Source organism: Bos javanicus, chromosome 23 (genome assembly GCF_032452875.1).
Source record: "Bos javanicus breed banteng chromosome 23, ARS-OSU_banteng_1.0, whole genome shotgun sequence".
NCBI lineage: Eukaryota > Metazoa > Chordata > Mammalia > Artiodactyla > Bovidae > Bos > Bos javanicus.
Window position 1 is genome coordinate 25,235,672 of NC_083890.1, and position 9,263 is coordinate 25,244,934.

The window sequence follows — 9,263 nt, forward strand, 5'->3', positions numbered from 1 at the left end:
TCCCATTTGCAAAACGATGGTACACTCAAGCATGGAGCTCCGTACCAGGGCCCGATGTAGGGCACCTACCATCACTCTGCATTCAGAGCCACCTTCCTCTGGGGTCCCTGCTGCTGCTGCTAAGTCGCTTCAGTCATGTCTGACTCTGTGCGACCCCACAGACGGCAGCCCACCAGGCCCCACCGTCCCTGGGATTCTCCAGGCAAGAACACTGGAGTGGGTTCCTGAGCCTCTTCCAAACCTACTATGTCTTGCGAAGCAAACAGAAAGGAGCTGCCATAACAAGCACAGTACATAAAGCATTCTCTGGGACGTGAAGTCCTGAAACACTGTACTTAAGGGGCTATTTGGAGAAGCTCTGACCTGTTTTAAGGCAACCACCTTCTTGGATGAAGCAGACTTGCAGACAATCAACGGCTGCACTGATGAGGACAGGCGATTCTCTGCAAGTCTCTAACTGGTCCCTTGAAGCCCGGCTTCAGGAGAGTGAGCTCTACTGCAACCCCATTTCTAATATACAAATCAGACTGCAATTGCAAGTGGCCGGGAGACAAACATTTAAGAGGCTTTTAAGCAACATCAGCTGCTGTGAGCAGCTGCTTGTAATTCTAAATCTGACTGCAGCCTCTTAACTGATGTGATTACTTGAATATTCAAAATAAATTATCAGGATCTCCAAGATAATTCATACAAAATATACAAATGCAGTGTTACAGCCTCAGCTGAAATGAAGAGAGAATGGAGGAACATAATTAACAAAGATAAGTTATGCACCCCCTCGAGAGAAAAGGTCTTAGATTTTAATTCAAACAGTGTAACATAAATATAGATATGACAGGAAAACACATTTCTTTTTTATATAAAAAAAATTCAATCTAAACCCCCACATTTTATAATTGTTTGGGTGTGGGGTGCGAGGGGGATGAAAAGAATAACAGGCAGAGTTAAAATGTATTTAAAAAAGAAAAAAGCCTACAATGTGGCATATTTAAAAGCAAACACAACCCAGTAATTATCTATCATCTCCTCTACAGCCAACGGTTATTTCACCACCTGGTTACATTCCATGCTAATACATAAACCACTCTGAATTTTGTGATCCTCATATTTTAGGGATTATGGTACTTAGAGCCATCATAATATTGTCAGGCCTAGTGACCCACACCCAGAAAGAAAACTAAGAAGTCCTAAAAGAGAAAGAATCCCAAGAGAACTAAAGGGGTGGGGAAGGTGTTAGTCTCAACAACCTGAACAAGCAGCCTTTAATCAGGCCTGTGTCAGAATGACCTAGATGTTTCAAAACACACACGATGTACATCTCTACCCAAGGGGAAGCAGACAATCTGGAGGTTCCCTAGAGGATGAGGGTGCCCTTCCCTCCCAGCCCACAGCCCTCAGGTTTTACATATCTTGTAGATCAAACCCAGGTGGGCCTGGGGCCAAACAAGGAAACTGATGCTGGACGCCTTCGACCAGGCTGGATGCGAACCCTGCCTCTGCCACCTGCTAGCTGGGAAGCCTTGAACAAGTCACCTAACCTTTCTGTGCCTTAGTTTCCTCATCTGTAAAACTGGGGGTACCGATTTCATGGGGGAGCCTTGGTGGTGAAGCACCTTAGAAAAGTACCTAACATGTAGTATATGTAGCACCCACAGAGAGGCCTCATCCTCTTCATAAGTCCCGAAGTATTACACTGCCCAACTGCAGCATCGTTTATTCTTCTGAAGAACATTACTCAGCTGACTCAATCTTCTATTATAAACAATGCTTCAGTGAACATTCTAGTCAATAGAGAGATTTTTTTTTAATGATGCTCATCAAATTCAGTCAGTCCCCTACTTAACTTTTAGGTATAATACTGATAGTCTCAACAGCCCCTCCACCCCAAACTAGGCACAGAAGTCTCAAAGAGGTGGAGTGATTGGCCCACCAATGCCTGTCCAGCTCTCAGGGCAGAGCTGGACCCCTGGTTCCCTGCAGCTGCTAACCTGAAAGGCCTCTTCTCCAGTCCCCTTCCTACTGGTTTGCTAACTTTTAAAAGCATGTAGTAGATACTTTTTGGAGAAGGCAATGGCAACCCACTCCAGTACTCTTGCCTGGAAGATCCCATGGATGGAGGAGCCTGGTAGGCTGCAGACCATGGGGTTGCTAAGAGTCGGACATGACTGAGCGACTTCACTTTCACTTTTCACTTTCATGCATTGGAGAAGGAAATGGCAACCCACTCCAGTGTTCTGCCTGGAGCTACCGTCTATGGGGTTGCACAGAGTCGAACATGACTGAAGCGACTTAGCAGCAGCAGCAGCAGCAGTAGATACTTTTAATAAATGCACTTTAGATCCATAGTAAACATTTGGAAGTTTTGTAACAGGTAAACTCAAACTTTCACAGAGGTACATATCAGCTCAAAAACAGGGTAGATACAAGTGTCAACAGCCCCTATAAATATTCAGGTAATGTACTTTTTCTGCCAAAGCCTGAAGCAGAGGTACCCTAAATACTATCCCCAAGGGACATCAGCACATGGCGAAACTTCCCAGCGAAGCAAATGAATAATTATTGAATTCGGTGTCATGAGAACGATTCTTTGGGGAAGGAGAAATTGACAACAATTACTCTGTAGGAGCATGTGCTGTGCCAAGACAAAAGGAACAGGTACTTCAGGGTTCAGGATAACTCAGATAAGATAAGAACCGGAGTGGCCAACTCTGCAGTGTGGCTCTAATTAGGTCTGTTTAGTATGCACGCCAGGGAAGGCAATGGCAACCCATTCCAGTACTCTTGCCTGGAAAATTCCATGGACGGAGGGGCCTGGTAGGCTGCAGTCCATGGGGTCGCTAGGAGTCAGATACGACTGAAGCGACTTAGCAGCAGCAGCAGTATGCACGTATCCGAGGTTAGCTCTGACAGGGTGAAACTGTTGACAACGGGGGAAGAACTGTAACATAGAGATGGAACCTGTAACCAGCATGTGCTCACAAGAGGGCGTGAATTAGTATCAGGATTGTCATTTGAAGCTGCAGTTGTTTCAAGAAAATGGTTATTCTAATCAGAGAAAGCATGAGAGTCCCAGCACTAGAAATCTTAAGTGAAAAACTATTCTCTAAACCCCAGTCATTAAGAAGACATCAAACAAAAGGTACTGAAGTCTAACAAGATACAAGGAACACTAGGGTTATCACACATCACTGCGCTCAACTGGGACCAGAAGGGGAGCGGGCAGGGAGGACAGGATTCAGTCTTCCTAAAAGCTCAGCAAGTACGACTATTTTCAATCCAGGGGCCACACGATTTTAAAAGCAAATGTATTTGAGTCAAATAAAAGTATCCTCATGGAGGAAACATGTCAGAAGGAACCAAGCGGCTTGGTAATGGTAACGTTTATGGGTTGAAATCAGGGTGGGGTGGGAAGGTGCTTCTATGACACAAACCCCAATATGAGGTGGGTCTACCTTTCTGAACAACTAACTCTGCTAGGCCGGAGTAACTCCAGCGGTTACGTTTAACTTCTTAAAGAGAAAACTGTCATTTCCATCCCTGATTTCTGACATCTACCTTTCAAAGACCTAAAGGATTTCAACTTTGATTCTCTATCCCTGATCAAACAGAAGCAAAGGATTTGCTCTCTGCAAAAGCGAACATAAAAAATTTTCGTTCTGAAAGGATCCTGAAATTCACCTTGGTATAACTGTTTAGTTTTAAAGGACCAACGCCCAGAGTTGATTTAAGGTTGAAGGCAGGTTTAGGATAACAAACCAGGGCGGCCGGGTGCCATACAAGGACAAGGCACCCTACCCAAACCACTGTACCTTGCAAACCTCTCAGGTTACTTCCGTTTCAATAAACAAAGGAATATGCATGTGCTTTACTATAATCCCGTATTACAAGGCAATGTTTATTTTATGTGAGTTTAGGTAATTCAGTGGATGAGAGGACCCAGAGGCCTTGGTTCTTACTCTGCCAGCAACTGACTCCACGAGCTCACCAGTACTGAGACTTTCCTTTTCTCATCCACAAGCACCCTGATTTCAGTAATATTAAAACAGGAAAGAGGGCTCGTGTGATTTTACCATGCCACTGATTACAAGATGCATCACTACCCAGGTATGTTAAAACGTGAAAAACTGCCCGAAAATGGATGAAATGTGGTGGAAACACATCTTTCTAATGTGGCAGACAAACACTGGCTGCAAAGAGGAATGGGGACCAGAGGGGGAGAAAGAGCCTGTCTGGATGGATCATGGGCCCTTGAGATGTTTCCAATGGAGAACAAAGCCTCCTCTCCCTCCCTCTATGACGCTGCAGTTCTTCTAACCCCCACGCCCGAGAGCACCCTTCCTCTTGCTGGCCCTCAATCCGGCTGGTCTTCAAGTTGCGTAGATCTTCTCCTAGAGACATTCTCAAATGATTAGCTCGCTCCAGTGTGTGCTCGTGGCCATGGCTCCAGGTGAGGCCTCACCACTGCCTGGCCTACTCCAACAGCCTCCCAGTCCACCCTCATATCCCCCATGTCCATCCTCACCAATCCACCCCACGCACTCTGACAATACTCATGTCCTTGGAGCACAACATTCAGGATACACTCCTTCCAGTCCAAAAGCCTCAGTGGTCTTGTGACAACATCTCAGGAAAGACAATAGGCTAGGAGGTCAAGACCACCCAGGCTAGAATGCTTTGTGACCTTGGGCAAGTGTCTAAACTTCTGAGCCTCCATTTCCTCACTTGTAAAGTGGGAATGCTTAGAGTACCAACTAATAGTACTTGAGAAAAATCCATGTAAGAGCTCAATGCAGAGTCTGACACGTAGTAATAGTTTAATAAAAGTTAGCCCTTATTATCAACAACTTGTCTTACTAACCTTTCTTCCCACTTCTGCCTGTCAGCTTCATGCATCTGGGTTACTTGCTTTAATGCCCAATGATGCACTTGTCGGCTCTCTAAACTTTCTCTCCAAGAATGCCTGTTCTCTGTGCACCTGTAAGATTCCTCTATGATGGGTAAGGTGAAATTCAAATGTGGATTCCGTTCTGTTTCATTTAATTCAATCCTCTCTTTGATGGGGCCTGACGTCCTTGGTGGCCCTTATAGCCAATACTGGCACACCCCTATATCCACAGAGACTTACCCTGAAGGTGTAGTTTAGCAGCCAGGTAGGTGTGGTGAAACTTAAATGCACTTCCTCAGTTTGGGATAGGTCCCAGGATATCAGATTTCCACTCTTCTAGTTATTACTTCAAGTAACCAAGGCCTAAATCAAGGCCAAGGACCCTCTCTGGAAGGTGGCCGCAGTTCCCATATGTGAATACGGTAATAGGGGGTCTAGACTGGACCTGGCAGTCATCTTGCAAGATCAGCCTATGGACCTAACAAACATCTGGGAAGACTTCAGAGAAACAGAACATAAGTTCTGCCTTTGGGACTTTTCAGGTCAGGTGGTCATTTAAGTCCATCTGGCACTGGGTTCTCTGTCTCTTGCACAGAAAGCATCCTAACCAGCTGGGCAATGTGAGGCGCTGATGACCTGGCAAGCTCTGCCATAAAGCTTTCCCAGATACAGTGAGAAAAGCCCCCTCTCAGAAATCTGCTTCTGATCCCCTTCTAGTATAAGGTGCAGATTAAGTACAGGTGTAAAAGGATTAAAGTATAAGCTACTTCAGAAACTGTGTTGTTCAGCTTTGTATACAACCCCAAGACACACACACAGCACACACTCAGTAGCTGACAAGCCAATAAACTGATAGAAAGAGTGAATCAAATGTGGGCTAAAAGGAAGGAACAGACTTTACAGATGTGAAAGATGGCGAACTGTTAATCTTGGATGGCTTGAAGATGGACCTTTATTCATGAGGTTAGATTTTTAAGTTACAGAGTAACAGAGTTACATAAAGGGCAGAGCCCACTGAACAAATCCGAGCAGCACAAGGACAGAGGACGGGGCAGGTAAGTTGCAGGAGACAGATCTACATGATTTGGACAAGTCACCTGGCATCTCTAGGCCTCAGTTCTCAATTCTTTATAAAAGAGGTAGGGGATATAACTTCCCACAGGGTGGATGTAAGAATTATCTATGGAAAGCAACTATTAACAGGAAGGTGCCCACATCAGTAATACCTGAAACTGAATGTATGCAAAGACAAACCCACTGGGTAACTAATGGAAACAGTAACTGTTTCCATCAGTAACAGAAGAGTTGGTAGGCACAGAGGAGGGCTTAAAAATAATTAGAAGTCTTCTTAGGGGAGAGGGACAGGATGTGGCCGAGTAAGGGGCTGAGTAAAAAGTAAAACCATCATTCATACTCTCTACTATCTACTTAGGCATCAAAGTCACCCTAAAAGATGGTAAACAGCTTTGCCGTGATTTCTGTAATTCAAGTTGGAAATAAGACACCCAAGGACTGACACTCACTTCTACAAACAGGAGGACAATCAACAGTTATGCTGAGAGAAAACAAGGAGGCAGTGGCAAAGAGATCCTTGCAAACACCCCCAAATTAAGAATTCTGACACCACTCCCCCCAAAGAAAAAGCTCAGTAGATCCCAGGCAAAGAGATAACTCACCTCATTTTCAAAAACAGCTTTGTTGGAATACTGGAATTAGTGTCTGTGAAAACCTTATTTTAAATATTTTCCCAGTTATTTGAGATTCTCCAGCTTTATTCCTGGCCACATCCCCTAAACCTCACTTCCCTTCCCCAAGAAGAAAAATAAGTGAAGAAGAAACATTTATCAAACCACTATTTGGCAAGCCCCCATGCTGGGCACTTTCAGCTGTATCATCTCATGGAATCCCTAGCAATTCTGGAACATGAAACCCTGAACAGAAATGATTTCGAAATTGAGTCAAGAAGCTGAGGACAGAGTCTGAAGTAATGTACTTCTCTTGAAAAAAAATCTGACCGTCAAATTTTAATACACTTTCTACTTTCACTTTCAGCTAAGTTCTATTCTATATTCTGTAAAACTAGCCATCAGTAACCATCAATAACATTTCTCCTTTTGTCTTCAGTTAGAAACAAAAAAGAAATGCGAAAAAGAGAATCTGTCCAGAAAAACTTCCTGTCAATGAGAAGTTATAATCTAGGGTAAGAATGCAAAAGGGACATGAATGACTTTTCTCTTCCAAGTACTGAGCTTTCCCTGGAGAATCCCAGGCAGCATCCAAGCGGACTGAAACAGTGATGCGCTTGTCCCCTTACCGCGGATGCAAAGTTAAACTGTTCATCCACAGCCACCGAACGCCAAACCGGTTGTGTCCGTATCTCTAGATTCTGCCCCAGTGTTGTTGGCTGAGAGGTGCAAGCAAAACAAGCGCACCCAACAGGTTATCTACTGAGTGGTTAGGGAAACAAGTTACAAAACCTAACAAGGAACACGAGCTCTTCCGTGCCACCCTATAAAGAAAGCACTTCCTGCCACCGGTCCCGCTATTAAAGAATTAAGGCTCCCCACCACTCTCCCGTCGCAACCCTAGGTTCCGCAGCCCAGTTCGTAGGTCATGCACTGGATTCTTCCATTCGGGACTCCCCACCCCCACCCCAAAGTGGGCCAAGTGCATTATCCACATTTGCAATCAAGAAGCCAAGAGCTGAGCTCAACTACAGTCGTGAGCAGGGGAAACCATCACCCTAAAAGTGCAAGGGCACGGAACGGTTGGTGGCAAGACACAGTTCTGAAGAACAAGTCTTGCTCCAGGCACGACTCCCACCACCCCGAGGCGGGCTTGCGAACGCTGGGGTAGGGTGGGGGGCGAGTCTTATCTGCGTTTAAACTGTAAAAGAGGACTTTTCCTTGCTACTCAAAGCAGACACGACCCGGCTGCGAGCCGCTCCAGCCCGCGACCCCACCGCCCTTGCGCCCCGATTCCCTCAAGAGTAGCCCAGGTGGTTCCCGAGTCTCCGCCCCCGCGCTTCCCCACCGGCCTCATCCTCTCCGAGGACCCCTGGCCACAGTTATCTGGTTTTAATAAAAACCGAAGTGTTCCCAGGCTAGCGGGCTCGCCTCCGGGGCGGGGGCAGAGGCGGGAGGGCAAGAGAAAAAACGAAAGGCCCGAGGGGACCGACCCGCGCTGCGACCTCCTGGCCCCGCCGTGGTCCTCCCGGCTCACGCGGGTTTTGTTCTCCGAGGAAGCGCGATCGCTCTCGGGCTCTTCCCTGAATCTCCGGCCGCGCGTTCATCTAACCCGGGCGGGTGAACTCGAGCTCAGAGCCCACCCGCCCTGCCTCCCGTAGGCGAGCCGGGTGCGTTCCCGCCGCGCCAGTCAGTGGGCACACCGTCTACCGGCGGCTTCCACCGCTAAACAGGTGAGACAGCATCTCGCAGAAACGGCCGGGGCGCCTGCCGTCGCGCCCTGAGACCCGGGTCCGGCGGGCTCCTTCGCCACGCGGGCGCAGCGCGGGCCGGGCCGGCAGTCGCTCGTGCGCTCCGGGTTCAGAACCCAACAGCGGGGTCGCATCCCTGGGTCCCGGCTGCGCGCCGGCGCGGGTGTCATGGCCGAGCGGCGGCCAGCCAAAGTTTTCCGGAGCCGCCCGCTTACCTCTTAGGCCGAGCGCAGCGGCGGCTCGGAGAAGCGGCTAGGCGGAGGTGGCGGCGGAGCCCCGGGACCAGCCGAGCCAGGAGGAGGCTGGAGGGAGGTACCGGCCAGCAGGAGCAGCCGCGATGAGAAGAGGAAGGCGCCGGGTATCTACAATCAGAACGTGGGCTGACCGTGACGTCACAATGGCGCGGCCAGCCAATCGCCGTCCGGAGGCCGAATCAAGCGCTATGATGTCATGCGGCCCGGGAGCCAATCGTGAAGCAATAGAACTTTCGTGATTGTAAATTCCAGAATCCGATGCAGTGGAGAGCAGTGGTCCGGGTTGGTCCCCTCTGGTTCACGTGTCTCTGGACAATTTTATCCGCTTTCTTCCTAATAAGCCTGCGTGGAACGCAGAGCCTGCGCAATAGCACCGGTGAAGTTCCCGATGCCCTGAACTCTGTTTCTCTCAGTGCCAGGCCTGGCAGGGTTGTGTGGCTGCGTTTGGACGGCAGACGCCCACTGTGGTGCTGTCTCCTCGCGGGCTCTGGAAGGGAGCCAGTTCTTGGTTTTAGATGAAAGGGTTAAATGCCTACGGACGTACTAGAGCTAACGAAATAGGGCAGCAACAACAACAAAAAAAGCGCTGGAAACTGGTGCTGCAGCTTAACTCCCTGTTGGTAGATTTACCGTGATTTTTCTTAGGGATTCTGATTTTCCCTTAGTGATCACTGCCAACTCCATTTCT

The 9,263-nt window shown here is 47.9% G+C and overlaps 1 protein-coding gene across 1 annotated transcript in view; it reads right to left on the reverse strand.

Annotated features, from left to right (window-relative positions):
- Nucleotides 1-8,905, reverse strand: part of ELOVL5 (ELOVL fatty acid elongase 5) — a 72,881-nt gene extending 63,976 nt beyond the window's left edge. The window contains exon 1 of the mRNA XM_061398448.1: nt 8,537-8,905. The gene's annotated coding sequence lies outside the window, so the exon portion shown is untranslated. The remainder of the gene's footprint in view (nt 1-8,536) is intronic.
- Nucleotides 8,906-9,263: the final 358 nt, after the last annotated feature.